Source organism: Lagopus muta, chromosome 12 (genome assembly GCF_023343835.1).
Source record: "Lagopus muta isolate bLagMut1 chromosome 12, bLagMut1 primary, whole genome shotgun sequence".
NCBI lineage: Eukaryota > Metazoa > Chordata > Aves > Galliformes > Phasianidae > Lagopus > Lagopus muta.
The window spans coordinates 7,667,917-7,691,800 of NC_064444.1; the positions used below are offsets into that span (position 1 = coordinate 7,667,917).

Below are 23,884 nucleotides of genomic sequence, written 5' to 3' on the forward strand. Positions count from 1 at the left end.
AAATAATGTTTTCATAAGTAAGGAATTAAATAGTTGTTTTTTATTTCCTCAAAAAAAGTTGCTTTTTGTTTTTACTTTATTGGAAACTGATATAATCTCAATTACAACACCATAATAACACCAGCATGGTGAATTAAATGAAAGTCACAAATTTCAATGTGAATATAATCTGGCACTAAGGGATGAGTTTCTACAGTTTTCTTTCTTAAGCTTCCTTAATATTCATTAATATTTATTAAGGACAGCATTTGGTGTATGCATTTCATTTGTCACTATTGTTTCATGATGCCACACTATAGATGACTCATAACAGCATGAGAGAGAGGAGAAAGAAAACAATCTCCATTATTTTGGCCAGAAACATGATTTTAAAATTCAATTACTGTGTTACAGCATGCGTCTGCAAACTGTGGAACATTAGGCAGGCCTGTACTTTTAGAGTTTATTTTGCATCTCTGTTTTGTTAAGAGATAAAAATAAAGTAGAATGTAAAGAACTTGAAAACTAATACTTAACCTGTTTTAGAAGTGGCTTGAGTATGAGAAGCCTTTTAACACTAATTATTATTGTAGCTTTTTATGATAGTCAATTCTAAAAGGAAACAACTTTTCTTTTTTCCCAGTTTTGCAAAGAAAAAAACAAAGAACAAACTGCATCTCTTATCATGTTGTTTCAAAAGGAGTTTGCTATGGAATGTCCTTTCAGCCAAGCAGCCGTCAATGCCATGCCCAGCACACCTACCTGCAGTGGACAAGTATGCTTACTATAGGGAGCTAGAGCGGTACTTGTAACACAGCAGCTACAAGTGCTTGTGCTCCTAGGTTGTTAAACAGGGCCTAGATGCTCCAAACAGAAGTGAGGTAGGAAGGCACACCTAGACAGCTGTGCATTCTATAACCCGCTGGTATGAAATGCTAAGTAAACTCATCACATTAATAGATTTTGGAAGCGTTTGAAAATTAAACACTCTGATAATTATTCTTCATTAACATTTCATCATGATCTCAACAATGAAAATAAGTAAACATATGTGGCCATTATTCCCAAACTTCTCAGTACCATTATGTAAAGCAGTAGGCACTTTATAAAGATGCTTAACAATAACGGAAGAGTCAAGCTGACACATATCCTGCTTATTATCAGCTGTTCAAATATGAAGTATTGGAAACAAAACACTAATCACACATCCATGCTGAATTTACTAATGTGGATTTAAAACAAAGATTGCTAGCTACATTTTTTTTTTATCCTCTGCTTATACGTACAGAAAGGGTGCAATAAGGCTATGTGTCTTCAGATTCTATCTGAACAGTATCTGGGCAAAAAAAAATAAAAGTCACCATGTTTGTTTATGGCAATTACTTCTGTTTTGAGTTACCCTGGGAAAGCGTTCCATGCTAGAAATACCAGCTGAGCTCCAGGGGAAGTGCTCTGCTTCGGAGAGGCAATGACAGCACGAGTTGCAGGCTGGAAGACCTTCTGGCCGCACTCCTTCTCCCTGCCTGAAGGTAGTCTGTCTGTTCACTTATACAGAGGTCGTCACAGCAGTAAGGCCCATGTCTCCTATCATCATCAGAGAAGTTAAGAAAATAAAACTGCAGAGCTCCACGGAAGCCTGTAGAACTATTTAGTTCCAAACAGCCTCAGCCTGGCTTTCTGCAGTGCTTTCTTCCTAAAAGGTAAGGAGCACAAGATGCTCTTAAACTATAGTTAATCTGAACTGCATTAAAAGTGAAGACAAGAAAGAAGTATTTTTCTTCTTTTTTTTTTTTTTTTTCTTCACCAAAACATTCTACTCAAGGCCTTTCAAATATTTTAATGTAACTCAGCTGCTGAGCACTAATAGTCTCCAATTTCTTCAAGAAGAAAATAAAGAAAAACAGCTAAACAATTTATAAAGTGTTTCCTTTTTTCCTGTGGACACCACTGAGGAACAAATAGCTCATCGCCAGTTAAGCATGGAACATAGACCTGAGGCTGCAGTGCTGCTCTGCTCAGTGTCCACACATTCTCTCCAGGCAGCGCTTCTATTCAGACACTGCACAACCTCACACATAGAGCGACCTGTCAGAACAATTTACTGTGAATGTCTCTTGTCTTTTTTGAAGTTATGATCTGAGAGAAATCCTCACTATTTCTGCATACAGATTATATTCCTCAGCGCTAGCAAGCTGAATCTCAGACCAAATTGCAACATGCAGATTTTCTTTGTCGTTGTTCAGAATTGCACAACATGTAGTTTTGAAATCCTACATTTTCCATAGAAATCTGTAAAAATCCAACCCTGCTTCCCACTTCCTTAGAAGAAAGAATGGATACCACGTGTGAACTAAGTAAACTCAGTTTTTCACAGCAGGCAGAGTTACTTCAACAGATTTTAGTTACATACAAATTAGCGTTCGCAATTTTGGTACTGAAAATTATGAGGGATGACGGGAACACTAGCCAACACACAAGAACAAATCACATCAGAAGCACACATGAACACAATGGAACCCAAAATGCTACCTGTATAGCTTGATGAGTCAAGGTATGCAGGAATGAGAAATGTTAGAACAGTATCTAGTCTGCACCCTGAAGAACTTCATGCATAGTGTTCGTATGGAAATATAATAATTCTCCCTAAAAAGTTGGTAGAAGAAGCACTTTTAGCTATAAGGATAATACATTTGTTTTTTTATTTATAGTTGTTAATTAATTTTGGAAATGTAAAGTTAGCAAGTTTCAATTTCATTGTAAGAGGGGAGATTCAGATTTCATATAAGAAAGAAGTTTTTCACTATAAGGGTAGTGCGGCACAGGCACAGATTGTCCAGAAAGGTGGTGGAAGCCTCATCCTTGGGAACATTCAAGGTCAGACTGAACCAGGCTCTGAGCACCTGATGGAGCTGTGGGTGTCCCTGTTCACTGCAGAGGAGCTGAATTAGATGGCCTTTAAATGCTTCCTCTTCAACTCAATTGGTTCTGAGATTCTCTGCAAGAGAAGTCTGTTCTTTTGACACTAGAAAACACAATCCATCATTACTCTGAATTGAAATGAGCAATTCAACTAATTAAGGATTCATCCATCATAAGACTGAAAAATAATAAAACAATATACACAGACTATGGTGCAGAGGAGAGCCAGAGTAATGCCTGCCCCCCAGGGCAGCAACTCCAGCATAGTTCTGCGTCCTCACACTGAGACCACAGAATGCAGGGACTCAAATGCAGCACAGCACTGTGGAGAAGTGGTGGTAGCCCTAAGGTTAATCCAAAAAGTCAGTCTGCTCTACAAAACTTCACACACAAATTTGAATGACTGCTTATAGATGACTAACAGACAAAAATAAGGAGCCAGCAATGACTAGTTTAATGACAAGATCAGTCGCGGAAGTGAAGTCTAGCCAATTTTATTTTTTTTTTAAATATATTTATAGCTAAAATAATCCCAAACATTCATGCTGACTTCCTGTGTGCTATTAAGTGACCATATGCCAAATTATAATAGACTAAACAATTTTTTCTGATTTGTCTAGGCTGTAACTTCTGGATGATACATTAAAATATCAATTGTTCCCAGGACTACATTTGGCAGAAAGCAGACAAGAACACAGTGAAGCAATATAATAATGGATGATTCGTTCTGAAATGTTTTGCAAGAGTTTCAAGTAAATAGAGCAAACTCCCAGTCCAAATAAGATTTCAACTGTAATTAGAATTAGCTGAAAAGTTGAACGATTCATTTAAAAAAAATTTTATTGTCCAATGAATAAATTAATATTTTTTTATTGATAGAATAAATATTGGATCCTCTTAGTTCTGTAGCTCTCAAAATGCCTGAGATCTGGACAGAAGGACTGAGCACAGCTGGCTGATTCACTGCTGTCCATGGCACTGAGGGACCTGGAGGGACCTGCTACACCTCCGTGTAGCCAGCTGTAGCAAAGCCAGCAAGAACCTGGACATTTATCTCTGTTTGGGACAGAGCATTCTGAGCAGGCTTGGTACTCGCAATCCATGGTTTCACTGAAATGACTAGCTGTCTCTTACTTGAATGTGGAAATCAGGGTCACAAAAAATGAGCAGCTCCCATGAAAAGAAGGTGGGAAGAAGATTTCCAGATCAAATAATCAGTTGAGTTCCACTGAGCCCACACTGGTTAATCTTTAGGGCATAGCATGATTTAACTACTTTAGGAGTTTTTAATAAAACACATGAATTGAGGGAAGTGGACTAGTTCTGTTTCCCAGCATTTTTCTGTCTCATGTTCACATGCACTGCTGAATGTATGCTGACTGGTATGTGTAGCAGAGTGCATACACAAACGCAGAATTTCAATATGCCAAGTATTTTTACACCCTTGTAGACTGCTGCATTCCAATATCTGATCTTAAGGAATTTCAAGAAATCCTACCAATTAATATGAAAATATTTTTTAGTGAAGCCGATTCTTGATGCAGAAAGCTATCTAACAAATCTCATACATCTTCACAGCCTAATATTTGGTTGTTTTTTTTTTTCCCATTTAACAGTTAAACAGAACTTTGTTTCCCTCCTTGACTCCTGTCAAGAAAATGGTACACAGAGGCGTAGCATTAGTCCGGTCTCCTTTGATTATGAAACAAGATAAAATACCGAGAATCAATAACCTCATCATTTAACTTAATCATATCAATTACTTTTTGATTTTAAGCTGTAACATATTATCAGACCAACTGCTGAATATTTCTTTTAGCTTAGACAACCTCACTGTAAAAAAATGTGGTAGAAAGAAGACACCATTTTATTTACTTGAAATAGTATAACGCAAAGTATCAAATCTCTACACAGCACACCTAGCCCACACCACACATATGGAAAAGCTAGTTAGGAAAGCAAGAATTTCTGTCCTGAAAAATGCCAATCTCTTTCTGAGAGATCCTAGATACCCTGAATCTGAACAAGATTAGAATCAGGGTTATTGCAATTTTCCACTGGAACCAGAGTACGCTTCGTCTTTCCTTCCCAGAGCTACCTATATGATATGCAGAAAAGTGCAACACAAGCATATCATCATTTGTAAGGTCTGCTTTAAATGCAATGAGCTGATCCAGAGGACAAGACTACATTGGCTGGGTTTTAAGTTTTAGCTGCACTACAGTAGCAGGATAGCTCTGTGCACATCATTCCAGCTGGGAAATCATTCCATCAGAATATGGATATTTGCTTCCTCCTGTGAACCCTTTCTCCCCTGGCAGCCATGAGACTTATAGCTCTATTCATTTATCAAGAGATCCTCCTCTAAGCACTAGAATCATTTTCCTTACTTATCACATAAAAAATTGGAAAATGAAAAATTAAAGGCCTCCTAACCCAGCAATCTGACTTCATGAATATGACTAATCCCATGAGATTAGTCATATATATAATTATCAATTAGGAGTCAAGCATTGAAAGTCAGTATCCAGTAGTCTAATGTAAAACGTTTTGTTTAAGAGACAAAAGCTCTGATCTCTGATACACTAAAAGATTTTCATGCTATGTATGTAAGTGGTAAATCTCATTTCTCCCAGTGTGTAATTCTAAAGCAGACTGCCAGCAACTGACTCCCTGTGAGCCCTACTGAGGGACTGAATCTCTCTTTGTGTTGAAGTGTATTTCAGGTCTCACTGGAGCAAACAGAAAATAACCCTCATCTGAATGCAAAGTGATATAAAGTCTTCTGCGTCGTTCATGAAACAGACCTGGTCTTATGAGACAAAAGTAGTCCAAAAAGGGACATTTTTCATCTTTAAAGGCATTTTGGAAAAAAAATCTGCTAGTTATTATGGTGAATAATGGAAACCCCCACACCTGCCCTGTTTATATTACACTGTCTTGCATAGGAGCATGATGCAGTTATAAAGGATTATCAGCCAAGCTTGCATTTTTGCAGAGATAGTCTTATACATAATTTTCTATATGGTCTGCAAACAGCCACAATTCCTCTATAGTAAGATTTCCATGTTCTAAATATTAATAAAATCTTAGAAGAACTGGTGATTTTCACCTTTAGCAATAAAAGGTACTTTAAAATGCTAACTAAGCTTTGTAGAATCCTATTCTGAGTTCTGTAGAATTCTATGCAAAGGAATCTTAATCCTTTGCAGTTTTAAATTATGTTTTATAGCACTGTATTGGATTACTAAAATATTTAAAGCCAATAATCCCCAGCTGCTCCAAAAGAATAGTTTCTGAAATGTAGCCATATTTTTCTGTAGCAGCTTTGAGACTCAGTATTAGGAAACCACAGACAAAGAACCACAAAATGATGGTTCTTTTAAAACATTTTGCTGGAAAGAAGAAAAATAACTTCTTGATGATGTAATATATTCTTCAGTATCTACCTCTGCAATCATCATGGAAGGAAAGTATTTTCACTAGACTTGATTTAATTTGTAATCGTTCAAGAACAGTGAAATTGCCATTTGGTGTTCCTCATACAAAGCAGTAGAAAGTAGGAGACAACTTAGTACATTACGAAGCGAATGACATAGAAATAAGCCTGAGAGAGTGATATTAAAAGGTTTGGGAAATGAAAAATGGCTGAAAACAGAGTTTTACGTTTACTTGCTGCCCTGGGGAGATCAACTTAAGATAAATGTGACAGAGACTGTCTGCTTTTAAGCATAAACTACAGGAAAACAACCAGCGTAAGAAAGGTAGTTATATTAAAGAACATGGTGATTGATAGAGTCATTTGAAGTAATGACTGAGCTCTTGGTAGAGTTTATTTTAAATAGTAATTACATTCTTGTGCATCTCAGTCAAAATTCTCTTAATTTCCTGTACATTCAACACCTGCTATAGCTGCAGCCTATGTCCACGCTTGTTTCAGTGTAGTTCCCTATTTATGGAAGTGCTTATAAAAGGCACCTCAAGGAAGAAATAATGACATCTAACATCAACTTACTCCCAACTATTAATACTGTGCTCACACTGTAAGCCAACCCTCAATATTTATTTTTCTCTAGGAACTTGCAAATAACACTTGTATTGTGACTAAATCTTTTTGGTGCATAACAAAAATAGGACAGACATTCAAGACTAAATGATGATAACCAAGAAACTTGCAAAAACTAATGACTACAGGCAGGCCTATTCAGCAACCAAACCAAACCAACTCGAACTACAACAAATGATTAATTTCTCTTCTGTTCTACAACCTCCTCCTGAAGGGCTAACAATCTCCACACAGTCAGAAATCTAAACAGAATCTGTAGTGTTGTTCTTACAGCTTTATTCTGAGGCAGCTTCAGTGCTGCTGAAATGCCGGATTATTATAGCATGTTCTCTGGATTTTACATAACAGAAGTCAATACTAAGGAACATGAAAGCTACACAACAGAACAGCATTCTCTACATTTCATAGTGCCAAAGCATTTTCATTATTCTGTTAAAAGTCCTGCTAAGTGGTGAAACCACCTACCCAAAGTGGGTATTGCACAGTTTTCACATACCCCATACACAAGTGGAAGCACGTGCAGTACACAGAAATAACTTACAGTTGAGTTTCCTGTATAATTTTATTTATATAGAATAACAAAATATGTTTAAAATTATTTTCCTTCAAGTAAAAGTATTATAGCTTGTGCCAGAAATAAAACATCTGAATGGGGAATACATTATTCTGCTAATCTTCAATCGGTTTGTTCGCCGAAGAAAGCTTCTTTCTTGTAAAACGTTTTGCCACTTTGAATATAATTCTCCTAGACTACTTGATCTCCCTGCTCCCCTTCAATGTGATCTCCCTCAAGTAGGGAAGCTTCAGAGAAAAGATCACCGCTTCAGAAGCACATGTAAACCACCTTGAAAAGACAGTAGTTTGCTTATGCCTAGCAAGCAGAGTGACTCTCATTTAGAGAGGCTCAAGTAATTAGATTCTCTGTAACTCTTATCTTTATAAAACTTGACAAGTTAGTGAATTACCTAGAGTCTCTTTCATTTTCAAATACATTTGATAAAGAAAGAAATGTGACAGCTAAATTTTTAATCAAATTCTCCTTTGTAGCTTTCTTGGAAGGAAGGGTTCACATCCTTCAGCCAGGCACATATACAAGGTTCTCTCTGATCATCTGCTTAACTGCTCCAGTTTAAATTTCTTCCATAAAGAGCCACCTTGAGATACTTTGAATGAACAACTGAATTAGTACTTATTTTTTTCATAGACAGGGAGTATGAAGAGACTATTCTGACTCAACAGCATGGGACAATAACAACTGAATATTCAAACCCATTCCTAAGGCAGTGTCAGCAGCTCTATTAAAGGAGACCATCGCTTTTTAGGTACAAAATGAGACACTAAAGCAGAAAGAATCCAAACTGTAAATTTAGCCAATTATTTTAAATCCATTAAATCACAAGATAATAATTCAAACAACATCTTCATGAGTGTTTTCTGGGATGTCTTGCTGTATGTAGTCAGTACAGAATATTTCTACTTAAAAACAGCACACACACAGAAGCAAAATAATACCTGCATTAGGTACAACTTTCCCTTTGGCTCCCTGTGCATCACAATCTGCTCTCAGCATAAATCAAAGGAATCATTAGTATTTTCAGTGCTCCAAGTGACACGTTCCAGTGTTGTAAGGACTAAAACATAATTCCTGGTATTATTAAGGAAAAAGGAAAGGAGAAAAAAAAAAAAAAGGCAATAAGGTGCTAAGGTGCTACAGGTTAGAAGCTAAGCATATAAATAACTCAAAATAAGACAAGCTTGCTAGCTTGCAATTAAAACTTGTTTTTCATGCAAGTGATATATTTACAAAAAAAAAAAAAAAAAAAAAGGCAAGTGATTCAGTATATTTGGCATGAACATAATTTGTTCTATGTCAAACCAGTTCAATTGGATATTTCTAACTGATTATATGAAACACTAATACATCCCAGAGATTGTGGATTGGAATTATTTGTAACCTATAATTACAATTGATTCTGACAAAACATTCCTATGCTTCTGAATAAATACCACTAATAAGAGATGTTTAACAGCAGCTTACTGTAGCTGGGGCCTGTGATACAATGCGTAAGAGGCACACATCAAATATCTCAAACCTATTGTTCTTGCACAAAAAGCCTGGTTTCAGAAACTGATTTTCCACAGAAAGCTGGTCATGGGAAGCTGGCAAAAATGAGCACTTTTTTTCATTAGATTTGTGTTATTCATAGCTGAGACGATGAGTCAGCTATGATTAAATGTATTCTGGAAGTGAATTCCAAGCTTTGGTAATGCAATATTGAGGGTAAACCTTGATTTTAACACAGCAATGATCAGGATTTGTGGCATGTATCTACATCTTAGATTACCATTCTTAGATTACCAGAGTCCTTATAAAGTAATAAGACAGTAGAGAAGCATTTGCGTGTGGCCAGTCAGATAAGCTTTGGATTTTAGATTGATAACACGGCTTTCTCTCTAAGGGAGATTGAAAAATAAAGGGGAAAATAGCCTGACACTTTCTAGAATTGCTGGCTTTAAAACAATATAATTTTTGGATGGAATGACTTGAACATTAGGCAGATAAAAAAGAAAGACAGAAGAAAGCTAGAGGCCAATAATAATAATTAGAAGAAGAATTGACATACATGTATACATAAAAAAAAAAAAAAAAGTCTGAAGGCTTGAGTCAAAGGTGTGGAATAATGTGGGGTTTTTTTTGTTTGTTTGTTTGTTTTTTTTTCCCCTCTGTTAAACATACCCTAACATTCAGCAGATTTTCTACAAAAATGTTACCTTCAAAAAGTTGCTGGGGTGACATCACTATTTCAGTCCAACCAATTTCCTTTGAAGTCTCCTATAATGGTAATTAAATAAATTGCTCTTGGAGTTCTTATGTTTTTTCTGGAACAGGAACTGGTAGGGTAAAGAGAGATGAGAGTGTCTGCCACCAAATCTTTCTAAATACATTTGTACTTGCTTCATTTATTGGAAAAATGATGGAATACTTACAAACTCTGGACCTTTTTCATTTTTTAAAAGGAAATTTCTACTTGACAGTTGAAGTAAGAAACAAACTAAAATGACTACTGACAGTCCTGGGAGTGTATAGAGAAAGAAAATGGAAGTTACGAGTCAATAGAAAGCTTTTAGAGACCATATGTGTTAAGCCCAAGAGAGACGGTGTGAACTAGAAGCCCAAATTACTGTCTTAGAAGTGAGCAGGTGGTGGACAATACGAAGGTGACTGAAAGCCTAAGACTAACATGTAAGTGTGTGGTACAAAATGGCATTCTCCATGCAAGCAGAAATACATCATGTTTTTTAGAGCATGAAGAAGAAAGTTCTCTGCATTGTAACTCAACAGTTCATATACCTCTAACCTCTGTATATCCAATTAGTCAAAGAGAAATGGGCCTTTCACAGTTCCAATGAATTTTCAAATATGAAACAATGATTTTACGTGTACTTCTCTTGCTTAGCAAGTCAAGATAAAATTGTTAGTTACAGAGTGTTGAGTGTACCACAAGTTGAATTTTGGTTCTGTTTTTCTTCAAATAAATTTCTTAAACTCTGCTAAAAATTCTCCAAAGTGGAAATTGTACACACACCAGTCAGGCAACCTGCTGCATCCATTGATTTAATCATTAGAGCGTACTGCTAGAATGTCAGCCTTCTTCTTTTTTCTAGCCTGGTACCTCAGACTCCAGAGAATTTGAATGCAGTACTTGCTGGCTTTGCTAACATTACAGAAAATCTGGAGTTCTTCCTATAAAAGCATATGTAAAACTTTAGGGGCATTGTTTTCCTTAGTGAATAACAATGAACATCCTAGTCTTCTTTTTCCTTCAGATCTCTACAGTAAACAATGTGAAGTTGAATGAGACTACTCACATGGATCAATATTTGAATTTCTTTGGTTTCTTTTTCTATTTTACAATACCGCATCCAGGGACAGTGATATACTGTTCTTCTGCTACACTAACACTGTATTTTCTTGCCACTTTGAAGAACAAAAACGATACTTTGAGCACAAGGACTCACAAGAGAGAGCAAAAAGGAAAAGGAATGATTTGGTACCATCTGTCCTTCACCTACAACCAGAAATAGCTTCCTGGAAATCCAGTGGTCAGAGTACCAGACAGGCACCAGCTGGAGAACTGGGATCTGGGGATTCATCCAAGAACTGGGATCTTTTGAACAGACAGTCATATTCCTTGTTCAGATGCAATGTCTGTCAGAGTAAACACTGTCTTAAAAAACGTACTGTGATTTTTTAAAGCTATTTGTGCAATTTCTGTGGATCCCTTTTAGGTTAAGCTTCAGTAGGTGAGCTCAGATACAGACCCAACGAATGATAAATATATATTAGAAGCAGGTAGGACTCATTATGAAGATCATACCTGTTGTATAACGCTACATTATTTGTAAGCACAGCTCTAGTTAAATCTAACCATAACAAGCACGACTATGTAGAAATAAAAATGGTAATATGAATGTTTTCTAAATGTCTATTTAATAATGGAAGCACAGAGCCATGAAGAAAGAGAAAGGTGAGATGTTCTCAGCTTTGCATGTAAGTTTTGTTCCTTTGGCCTACAAGAGCTGCACATGCAGCAGCATTATAAACTGATGGAGAAATCAAGCGACTAGTGCGTAACCTGGGCACAGCACAGAAGTGACAGCTCACAAGCTCACAGGCAAAGTGTTTCACCTGCACAAAGGACTAAAGATCTGAATTAAAAAAACCTGAGCCCGTGCTGAAAGGAATTACCAGGATGTGGGAAGCAGAAGTTTAACCCATATAATGCCTGGGCCAGCAGCAAACCAACCCCTGTTCAGGAGAGCTGTTTTTGGCTTTTTTTCAAAAAACCATTATCATTCTATTCCTTGCTGAGAAGTTTTTCCACTTAAATACTTAATTTATCTTTATACTTGTTAAGCAAAAGCACTTTTTAAGCAAATCAAACTGCTGCAGGCCTACAAGGAGAAGAAAGGTAATTTCATTTTATGCAAGGTTCCTTGTAAACACAACTATTGTAGAATATTGTTTATTCTGCAAGCTGCAGAGTAGCAGTAGCTGCTTGGGCACTGACTTTGTTCACTCTGAAGCAGCACAACACAGTCTTTGTTGAACTTGCTTTGGAGCGAGTCATTGTGATTCACTGAAAAACTGCTCCCTGTGATGGGGCTGCTCTCTCCTGTGCCTTATGCAGGGCAGAGAGGGAGAGAAGACAAAAGCAGCACCTTTAGACATGTAAACAGAAGATAGTAATGAAATTTGCAGTTAGTATCCAATCTTGAAATGAACAGTCATTAATGAGTGTTGTGTTCATGCAAACACATTCCCTTTAAAAACCAAGAGCAATAGTCTGCTCTCCAACATACTGCTGCTCATGCATGTTGCCTGCAGTGAAAGCATGAAAACAGCTCGGGATTTCTAGAGAGTCTTTTGGTTGGTTGGCTATTTTTGCTTCGTTACAGCCATAGATTACAAAATATAGCTTATAGCATGAAACAGCCAAGATAGCCAGAAGGCCTATGACCAGCGACCAGGCATTTAAGGTTACATAATCTGTTTTTCTACTCTGGGAGGAGGGAAAGGAGGATGGGAGGCCAAATATCCAAGTTTCCCTTGTAATAGCAAGTATAAACTTGTAAAAGCACAATGAGATCAGATCTCAGAACCATCACTTTTCAGTATTTTAAGCTGTCTGAAAAAGGAGATTGTTCTCATAAACAGAACCAGAGAATATCCTGGCTCATCAGTCCTGAATTTGATTGCAAACGTTATACTGAGTCAGATTTCTCATTTTCTGGCCTCTATGTTATTCTGCTGAATTCATTAGAAGGTTGTGGCCACTAGCCAAAAGTAATAGTTAATGTATCCCAGAGCCTATATTGTTTGAAATATCATCTAAGACAGGAATTTACAGCACTGCTATAATAAAACTCATATTTCAATGATAAAATATAAGCCTGCATACTTGCCATGAATACCAGAATTATATGGAAAATCCAGCCACAAAATTAGGAAAATATGCAGCAACTTCTAGAAAGAACCTGTTAAGACTTGCTTATACCTTGAAGAACAACCTTAAAGAAGAGATAAATCACAAATGATGGTACACAGGCAGCTGCAATGGACCTAAAAGAAATGCCAATGAGTTACAAATCTGAGGGTTTTACCATGCAGGAAGACAGCAATTTCAGATTGGTATGAAGCACTTACTACTTTAAACAAGAAAGGATGGGACAAAGTCTTGCCTCTGCCCAGCTCTGAATTTTGTTTTTGATTTGCTGTGTTCTAGTGTAGTCTCTTTCACATTATGTACATTATTATGCATTCAAAGAACAATGAAATATGTACTTTGTATGTCAAAAGATTGCAAGTTAATATTCAGCAGGAATTACAAAGTATTGCTTTTACAGACAAGAAACTGTTTTGTTTTTTTTTTTTTTTTTTTTTTTTTTTTTTTTCCTGTAAAGGAATAGAAGTATAGACTTAGCCTAAAACCTTGGAACAAACCTTCATTTATGAGACAGGGGAATCATTTTTATTCCACTGCATGAATTCGGTAGGCTGCCACAGGCCAGTCGTAATCTGTTATTGTTTCCCTGCAACCTTGTACTATTAATTTTTCTTTTTAATGAACTGTCCAGTCTAGTTTAGCTATGGAAACTATGATGGAACTGCAATACAAATGGTTTATGTCATACCTTTGTCAAAAGGCTTTCCCCTACAGCATTAGAATATAATTGAAAAGCCATTTTAAAATAAAGTAACTGAATGGTTGCAAATGCAGGTTGTCAGGAATAAAGTGGTAAAGTCCTATGCATTACATTAGATTTTACCAATGGCAATTTGTGTGACTTTATTAGTGTTCATTCAAATTAGTAAAGCCACATACATTGCATGTTTGCATAGCTATATTAGCAAGTGCTCCTGTGAGATACTGAAACCATTTAAAAAAAGTTTTTCTTTAACTATTTTCCTCTTCAGTTTGTTTAACCATTTCAAAGTAACTAAATTTGCCAAATTTCATCTTGGTTTATGGCATAAAGAATATATCCATGTTTGAGGCAGCGAATGAGCTAAGTAAAACTGAATACAGCTTTTGTAGTGTATGAAACCTTGAATGGCTAAGTACTCAGTAGTATATGTATAAAATGCTTGCAAGACATAATTCAGTTTTTCCTTTTGTTTAAATTTTCTAGTCCTCTACATTCTTTCTACTGTTATTACTACTATTACTGTTATTACTCTTTGGAAAGCCATAATAGAAGAACTGTAAAGAGCATTTATAGTTAAAGCTGACATCAGTTTTCTCAGTAAACATATAATGAGTTCATTACAACTGCAAATTGAAGATTTCTGACAATATTTTTCCTGAGAAATGTTGAGTTACTTATTATTGGTTCACACTTCCCACCTTTAAAATAACTACTGAAATTTTGTCAGAAATTAATTTTATTGGAACACATATTGCACAACTAATACCAGAATACTTCACGTTGTTTTGACTCATGGGGTCTTGGACTTCTGGTGAGTTTCTTAGCCAAGGTCTGAGTCTTTCTAACTTTTTTCTTCTCTTACAGCCAGTCTGCAATTTGTGTAGTGCAGTCACTCCTTTACTTAGAAAAAAATGCCTTGCCTCATGGGAGCCTTCCATTTCCTGCAACATAGCCCAGCAAAAGTGCTCCAGTGCACAGGGCAGAGCACACTGCAGCCCAAACAAGGCTAGGATTTCCCAGAGGGAAAAGGCAGAGATGAGTGTTTGACAGTGCATTATTTTCAGCATTTGAAGACAATTTTTTGGTCAATACGACCTGAGTTTCAGTCCTTTTAGAAGGCATGGTGATTTGTAACAAAATAATGATTTCTCTGGTATCTATGTGACCAGGATATACATCTTACACCGTTCTAACAATATTTCCTAAGGTGCTTGGAAATAAGCTCAAGGAAGTCTTCGAGAGCATCAACAAAGCAGAGGTAACAAATTCAGAGTCTAGCTCATTACACCAAATGTGTGCAATGAGACTGACACAAACAAATTGTTCTTGACATTTGACTCTCAGGCCATACTTTAAGAAGAACCTTTGGATTTGATGTACTTTGGAATGTCATCCCACTAAAATCAAAGATTTTGTGCTCATATATGAGCCTATTTCATTCAGACTTATAATACCTAAAACATATGCAATGTGAATCCTGCAGATACCCTAAGTGTTTGTTCTCTGTTGTAGTTTTGTGGGTTAAGATTTCAAACATTTAGGTCTTAAAACTTATAGAAATGGCTACTAGTATAGAAATAAATTGAGATGCAATGCAGGTTAAAGCAGGCAATTGGAGATGTAATATTTTCTGATAGGAAGCCTTGTTAAACATGCTAGCACTGTAATAAGACAGGGCAATTCTACACAACTGAAAATTATTCTAATTTCCACATGGCATTTAAGCAGAAACAAATCAAGACTGCAATTTTCTTCCAAGATCTACCTTGTACACCAGAAACACTGTATTTTTTCCTATTACAGTCTAGGTTTACTATGAGAGAATTAAAAACTAATAATAAAAAGGATGTTTGAAAAATGGCAATTTAAAAACAGTACAACACTGAATTTATAAATCCAGCAAGTAAACCTCAGTTTTTCATCCTACACAAAAGGTTTTTACTTATGGCAGTATTCCTTTTGGAGAGCATAATGGATTGACCCCATGGATTGACCATTCAGACAAAATTCTTATCAGAGAAATATAATTGAGAAGAAGCTCATCAGTCATGCCTACCCTCAGTCTCTTTAGAATTTCAGTATGCACATCCCATGCAACACACAAAGGAAATCTCTAGTCAGGATATTCCCACTTAAGGGAACTGCTGGGCATCTTTTGTGACTGAGCGGCCAAGTCTATGTCACAGCTCCAGAGGAGCTCACAAATGCCTTTTCCTCTGCACTGTCATTCTTTGTTCCATTAACAATAGTTAAACATGAATATTTAGCTTGTAAACCATTTGATTATCTGGATACTGTAACAGGAAATTTGCATTCCTGAACAGGCACAGCTGGAAACAATTTAAGAAAGAAAGATTCTTCGAAGAAAGAGAAGAGAATTTAAGAAGCATAGGGATGCTCAGGTTTACATGATAATCAACAAAAGCTGCTTGTTCCTCCTCTTTTGTAAGGAGCCACTTCACACTCTAACCAAAGGAAACATCCCACAGTCACTCTGCAGGAAGCTTGCTTTCAGAAATGATTTGCTTGAACTCTGAAATGTAAAAGTCTGCGGAAATAGACACAACATTTTGTCAGATAAGGGAAAAAAAAACCACGACCTCAACTTGAGACTCTGTTAAATTCGGTTATTTCATGTACTAATGATAGTGGAGGGTTTTCCTTTACGGTTCTTCACAGTCATTTTATTTGTTAAATCTGCTTGGAAGCACAGCTCTGAAGTCAAAAAAAAAGAGAAGAATGGAACAAGGCCTGAACCAAGTCATAAGAAAGTGGCAGAAGGGATGAACTGGATGAATTGAACAAATAGGACTGAGGAAACACATAGCTGTGCACAGAGGGGAGACTCAGTGAAAAAAGCACAACCAATTTAAGATATATTTACTGTGTCTTTTTGATGCTCACTTGAAGCCCAGTTTGGAAGTCTTTGGTCCAACCAAATCATCTTTAATTTCATTCAATTGAAAAGCTGCATCTGAAAATGAACAGACCACTGCTTGCAAATTTTGGACCTTGTGCTCAGTGAATGACAGGACATCAATCTCACATTCCTAATGAAGAAGCAAAGGAGCTTACACATTTCCCAGCTAAAGTAAATTGAATGTTGTATGTATCACTGTCACACATCCTAATACCTTAACAAGTTGGTGGAGACCGTTTACACATATCCTATATAACTGCTTACAAGGATGATGAACTATACAGCGGATTCGACTGCCAGAAATGAAATAATCACCATTCAAGGACATTTCTACTGAAATGAAGCTTCTGTCAAGCAGAACTTGAGTGCACTGAATGTAAAAACTGTGAATGAGTCAGCTAGACAAAGCGCTTTCATATCCTGCCTTTGTAATCTTTATCCAACACAATTCAGACAGGATTATGCTTTTGGCTGTAAAAATGGTAGCATATATGTATTTGTAACCTATTACATTTACTCCATTCCTCTGTTAATTTTAAAAAAGCATGGATATTTCTGGAAGTGGACAGTTCTCACCTCTGAAGAGGTTTCAGCAATAGCAAAACTGAAAGTCACAAGGATATGGAAAATTTAAGGCATTAAGGGCAGCAAGTATAACTACTTCAGTGTTTGGGGTTTCTGGTACTGCCTCATTTCCACATTTTCTGCAGCTGCCTTCTCTGAAGCCTAAGTCACCACCAAATTCTTCAAACCCATCTTTGAACAGTTCTATTAAGCTGAGTGTACTGCAGAAAATATCAGAGAAATAAACCAAGTATGGAATTAATCACTCACTGAGGCCCAGAATAAGAAAAGCATGAATCTTTTCCACTGATGAAATTAAACCTACATATTAGAAAACGTATTACGTTTCTGTTCTTCACTGCTACATTGCTGTGAGTTTTCAAGAGATTCTCTGATGTTCCAAACAATACATTAAACAAGTGTGATTCAAAAAATGCACAGCAGGACACTCTATGTCCTACATCATCAGCTGTCCTGAGCTCAAGACCAATGGATAAACTCCGTGAAACTGCATGAGATACAGTAGCTGACAGCTCACAACAAGCAAGAGATTAGTCACAGCAGAAATTCTCCCTGTACTGAACAAGCACTGCAGGCTGGAGAGAAGAGAGGAGATAAGCATATCCGACTTGTTATTCAGAAGATCACACAATTGGATGTGCTACTTACTTTCACCCACTGGAAACATGTTGCCAATTTATGTAGCATATTCCACACATTTGAAACGCCACTTAATGATACTCTGAAGACAATGCAGATGAAAGCTTTCTGCTGCCACTTATCCAGTGCTTCAGCTCTGGCTGCAAAGAATGAAAAACTTAATTTGAAATCCAAGGCATTGACAGTACTGAAATAAAATTGAAGTCGAACCTACAAACTACCCCAGAAGCCCAAAGAGAGTTTAAAGAATAGTTAATTCAATAATCTTTACACATAAAGATCAGAATTAATAGCTTTTATCTTTACAGATTATTTGCAAGAACACTCACATCACTGAAATGCTGGAGGCCATCTCAATATGCCTTCACATCTTTTTTGTCATCTCCAAGGAAAAAAAAAGAGAGGAGAGGAGAGGAGAGGAGAGGAGAGGAGAGGAGAGGAGAGGAGAGGAGAGGAGAGGAGAGGAGAGGAGAGGAGAGGAGAGGAGAGGAGAGGAGAGGAGAGGAGAGGAGAGAAAAAAAAGAAAAAAAGAAAAAAGAAAAAAGAAAGGGAAAGGGAAAGGGAAAGGAGAAAAAAATGTATATATGGAAAAAAATGTTTGGGGAACATTTGCAATATAAGGCATACTGCAGGGAAAAAAATAGGAAGAGTTGCAGATATGAACAGTCAATATGATGTGCTTTGAACACTTGAAAGTGCTCTAAAGGCATATTAGAAAATTAGTATTTTTACCATTATAGGAGAGAAGGAAGTAGATTTTAGTAAGTGAAACTGGCACTACAGTAGGGAATAGGATAAGTGATTTGAAAAAGAAATTGATTAAGAGATGCCTCTGTAAGAAGTTCATCAGTTTCAGTGATCAGCATTGTTTCCTAAATGAGATAGTGCATTGAGATATTCTGTACAAAGGGCAGAGGAAGAAAAATAAACTTACCCAGGGCTTTCAGCCTTCATCAGTGATAAATATTATGAGGAATTACTTCAAAACAACCTCTGCAGTTTGGGTTTTCACCATTTAAAAATACTTTTATGTACATCCAAGTCAGTAATTTTTTGCAGTATTAAACTGCTAATGCCACCTCTTCTGTATCAGTGCTCAATTTTTCACTCCCTTTCACCCCCATTAAAGCAGTCAGATGTTATTGGTGATGAACAGTTCAGCAGCAGAGTTGGTTCAGAGTTGTTCGAGAGAAATTAACAGGCATTCTCGGAATGCTAGATATTACATACTGCAATACTACACTTAAACATCCTTCACACGTAATCACCAAAGAGAGACATAAAACCACGTGGCTTTTATTGTCAGTTGTGACTGCAGATAGGTTCACTCGCTGTCTTAAAAATTTGTGATTTATGTACAAGCAAAAACATTCCAAGACAGTGAATTTTGCTGATAAGCTCCAAATAATAAGGAATGTCCTTTGTGATGACAGCTGCCAATATACAAAGCACGTGCTTTATTAAAATACTTGACACACACAACATTTATGCAATTCCCTATGAAGAGCATATGGCATTTTAAATATGTTAATTCTGGAACCAAATTCATCTTTTTTTCCTCGAAGGACCTTTTGAACTGATTCACAATTCATCTGTGTGAAAGACTACAGATGAATAAACTTTCTTATTTTGATCACTTGCTCCTTATCTTCACAGATGACATCTTTGCAAATGACTTTACAGTTCAAGGCTTCTTCTTGCTGACGACAACTGAAGTTGCTTAGATATGTATTTCTCAAAATATCCGTCTACATATCTCCACGGTCTTAATTTTTTTTTTTTTTTTTTTTTCAGGATCTGCTTTTGCTTTTAAAAGCAGCAAATGTAGTTGGTAATAGATACAACTACTCTTCAGTCTGACCTGCTGCATTATTAAGCTTTTTCCTGTATGTATACCTGAGCATGAGACAGTGAAGTGCCTACATACATAATAACTGAACTGTCAAATAAAGGCTCCATTTTCAAGTTAAGTTGCATTTAACCAGATATTGGAAGTTATAAATCAATATTTTTTGTAGTACTAATCATTATTTGAAGCAAATAAATCTTCATACTATCATCAAGCATGGAGAAACTCCTGCAGATACCGGTTTTCAAGAGAGTTGGGATTGAAGACTGCTGAATGACTTCCATCATTAATATAGCACAAGAAAAATTTAGTTGATTAATTTTAATACACAGGCATCAGATAGCATCCCCTTTTCTGTACGTTATTTTTCTTATTTCCTACTATATTTGATCACGACTTCAGTAACACAAACTCCATAATCTTTAAAAAAGGGAAAAAAGCCAAAACAACTGCTGTATTTACAGAAGACTGTTTCAAAGTCTTGTTACAATTATTAAAATAAAACCTCAGAAAAACAGCCATTAAACAGTTCTAATGCCCCAAATAGATTTGACACAGTGACATTTTAAATTGAATCTTCTAACAAGATTTTTTTGGGTAAAATAAGCCATGTCTTCAGAGTCGTTTTATACGAAGTGACAACTTGAACAATTTCTGAAATGTTGCTGGCGAGGGAGGGAAAAAAAAACCAAACCCATTGTCACTATGGTAATTATTTCACAATGCGTGATGCTAAATGGGCAGTCCTGTGGCCTGAGAGGCAGCTGAATCCTGCATTGTCCTTGCATGATAAAAAGATTTGAGAGTCTGAAAAGCAGAGGAACGGAATCTCACAGCTTCTTAGACTTTGCACTGAAAGGGCCATTGTAACATCATCATAAATCCTGGGCTCCCCAAGCACTTGACAACTAAAGCAGTGGACAATAGAATTCTTGTGTTGAACAAAACACTCCTTGTCTGCCAAAGGGCTTATCTGCTTCATTTACAAATGTCTTTCATTGTACCAAAATAATTCCCTATTAGAAAAACTATTAGGAACAGAACTAAATAAATATTCACAGCTTTGTGGTCTGTTTGGCAAAATGAATGAACTAATACAATCAAGAAGCATGCAAAATATGAGACTTAAATCAAGAAAACCCTAAACAACCCCAACCAGTCTTCTCGTTTTCCCTTTTCCTGATTGCAGGGAATTGCCCGAGCACACATCAGTCTCTGTAGAACTGTCTGGGGCACACAACACTCACTAACACAGGAAAGTTTTAGATCATGTTGAAGCAAAATCCTGTCCAGTGTGCATTTAAAGTTAAGTACTTCCAGATGAGCAATTACAGAAACAAACGTGGGGACATATCTGGGAGCTTGCTGAAATGAAGACAGAATGCTTAGAAGCAGGGAAAGATGAAAACGGTGGGTTTATAAGCACAGCTGTTTTGGTGCTTGTTACTGAGGGAGACAAAGGGAAATTTGAAATTTCTGAAATGAAATTGAGGCCACATTACTGCAGCCTTTTTTTTTCCAACAAGTTCAATGAAAATTCTGGCAGCTCTCATAAAAGTGAATGAGAGACAATAAAACATTCCAGAGGAGCAAATTTGCAACTTAAAAAAGCATTTCTGACATATTCAGAATTCCACCACAGCAGACATTAACATAAACTTATTGGATTACAATTCACTGGGAAAGTGCTGATGGAAAAATGTTTTCCACCACGCGTGGTTATTAGGAAAGAAAAACTATCAGTCTAAAGCATTGATTGTTCATCCATTCAATACTGACCCTATCCAAAGTGCTACAGTAATCTGAACGGCTGACTCGGAATGAAGAGCAGCTGAAACTTCCTGACTGAAATATTGATCATAAATTATTTATATGAAACCAATATGGAAACAATGATTTGTCCAGGGCAGGAAATGGGCTGAGTGGCTGAAGAGGGTTTTTTTAGGTGAGCTTGTTTGTTGTTTTACTTGCCTAAAAACACACAGGTATTCTAACCTGCACATTACACAGATATTCAAGTAGGAAAAATGAAATATTCAGAATGCCCACCATAAAAACATCAATACTGTTAAAATACAACAATGGTTTTAAGATCACTTAAGACAAAAATGACACAGATTTAAACTTATAACTACAAGATGACAAAATACAAGATTTAGGGGCATGTGAGCCTTCCCATGGTTGTCCCATGAATTTGCAGCATGACCCTAGCACACAGCACTTAGCCTTTGAGCCATTTCTAGAAGTGAACAAAAGCATGCTATAAAGCATTTCACCTATGAAAAATGTAGTAATCTGTACAAAAATCAGAGGAAGAAGGCCTGAATTCAGACCTCCCACGTGCCAGCTGAGGAGCTCTGTTTGGGTGCAGAGCTTTGCCATTTTTTCTCACCCTCTCTCCTCAGTGAATAATTATGCCTATATCTTTAGAACAGTTAAGATCTGATTTAACAGTGAACTTAAACCCAGCTTCTCATATGCCTTTTTTTAATGCTTGTTGTTCCAAGCTATGCAACACCAATTTTCCCCTCCCCTAGAACATGCATCATTTTAATTTACACTGTTACCCTGATCACAGGTCAATTCACAATTTAGAAATAAGTCTTTTCATTTAATCTTTAATTTTTAAACAAAAAACTGTTTCCAGTTTCACTGCACTTTCTCCTACATGCCACATAACTGCACTTCATTTTGATACAGCCAGCAGCCTCTTTTTAAGTCTCTTAGTGACAATCCAGCATTTAACCCTGTTAAAGAATATATATATGGGTACCTTGACTAGGAGGGTAGCGTCTTTGGCTATGTATAAATTGCTCCTGTAAGCTATTATTTTAGCATCTAAATAGGCTTATGCTCTGAACCACCTTTCCAGAGAATCTATCTTGTTCCATTTACTGTAGGCAGCTAAGCTCAGTAATGTGAATCCCCACATGCCACAACCAATATAGCATCCTAGAGTACTTCAGGTGGGAAGGGACCTCTGGAGGTCATTTGGTCCAACTCCACCACTGAACGCAGCACCAACTTCAAAGTTGCATTAGATAATTAAAGCTGTCACTTCATCAATGTTAACAGCTGATATTTACAGCAGAACCAAGTGCTCTCTGCGTGGGCATGAATGCTCCAAGGGATTACCATGTTCTGCTGAAAGACAGACAAATATAAGGGTCAGAGAATAAAACAAAGGGCAAGCATTGCATGAGGAAGAATGAAAAGACAATCTCACAGTCTGTCTTATAAATACACACACAGGCAGGTGAGTACCAATGACTTTGATGACTAACCATGTTTCAGGGACTGGGGGTGTTTGTGCAGCTGTGTGCATGCATCATGAGAGCCCACACCCCACGCTGAGGAATAGCAATGCAGAAGCATATACTGCCTCTCCTACTAACTTCCATCACCACAATATTTGAACACTTTAGAGGTCTAGTTCTGAGGTAGGAAAGTGTTAATATTTGTATTTTACAGCACAGGATTGAGTCCCGAGGAGCTAAGCATTCAACCCATTCTGAATAAGAGGTCTCTCATAAAATGAGGCTTGAAAACATATTTTGCACGCATGAACTAAACAGTTGTCCCAAGCTCTCCCTCCATCCAGAAGGAAAGAAGAACCTTGTCATCCAACAAGGACGCCCTGCAGTAATGCAGGACTTGCAAGCAAAGGACAAAACCCAAGAGCTGCAGAGAAGAGTCTCATGAAAACAAGGTTGAGTTCAAAGCAGATAAGCAGTCTATTTCTCTTTCTCATGAACTATTCTGACTTTACATTCAACTCTCTACGAAAACGTTTGCTCTTGGTGTTCCCTTCCCCACACTGCTGAGGGGCTGGCTGACATCCAGCAGGTCGCAGAGCTGCAAGAAGGGGAAAAGGAACCAGAAGCCCAACTGCCTGTGGACATGGCCTGAAAAGCAGCCGGCTGTCCTGAGTCCTGTGAAATGCGAAGGCCATGAAAGATGGCTGAAAAATGAGCAAACTAAAAAGTGGAATACCTGTATGTTCTCGTAAGGGACAAAAATACGTATTAATGCTTTTCAGAATGCTGACAAGGTGCAGACTGAAGTCCAAATCTCATGTGTCCAAGCCAAATTACATAACAGAGAAACAGTTTGTGTAGGCTTCCAATGAACAAATTAGTCCCCTAATCTAACATGCTCTTTACAGACTCCATGAACATCCAGGCCTTGTGCTCACACAATGCAATACGACTTCATC

General features: G+C 37.0%; 1 protein-coding gene across 7 annotated transcripts in view; it reads right to left on the reverse strand.

Moving 5' to 3' along the window:
* Positions 1-23,884, reverse strand: part of CDH11 (cadherin 11) — a 297,223-nt gene that overhangs the window by 22,744 nt on the left and 250,595 nt on the right. For 5 of the 7 annotated variants that reach the window (XM_048958477.1, XM_048958481.1, XM_048958479.1 and 2 more), the window contains one exon: positions 17,829-17,959. The exons of 1 other annotated variant lie outside the window; for it this stretch is intronic. The gene's annotated coding sequence lies outside the window, so the exon portion shown is untranslated. Of the gene's footprint in view, positions 1-16,579; positions 16,650-17,828; positions 17,960-23,884 lie in introns of all 7 variants that reach the window. One more of the 7 variants, XM_048958482.1, reaches the window with a different exon arrangement.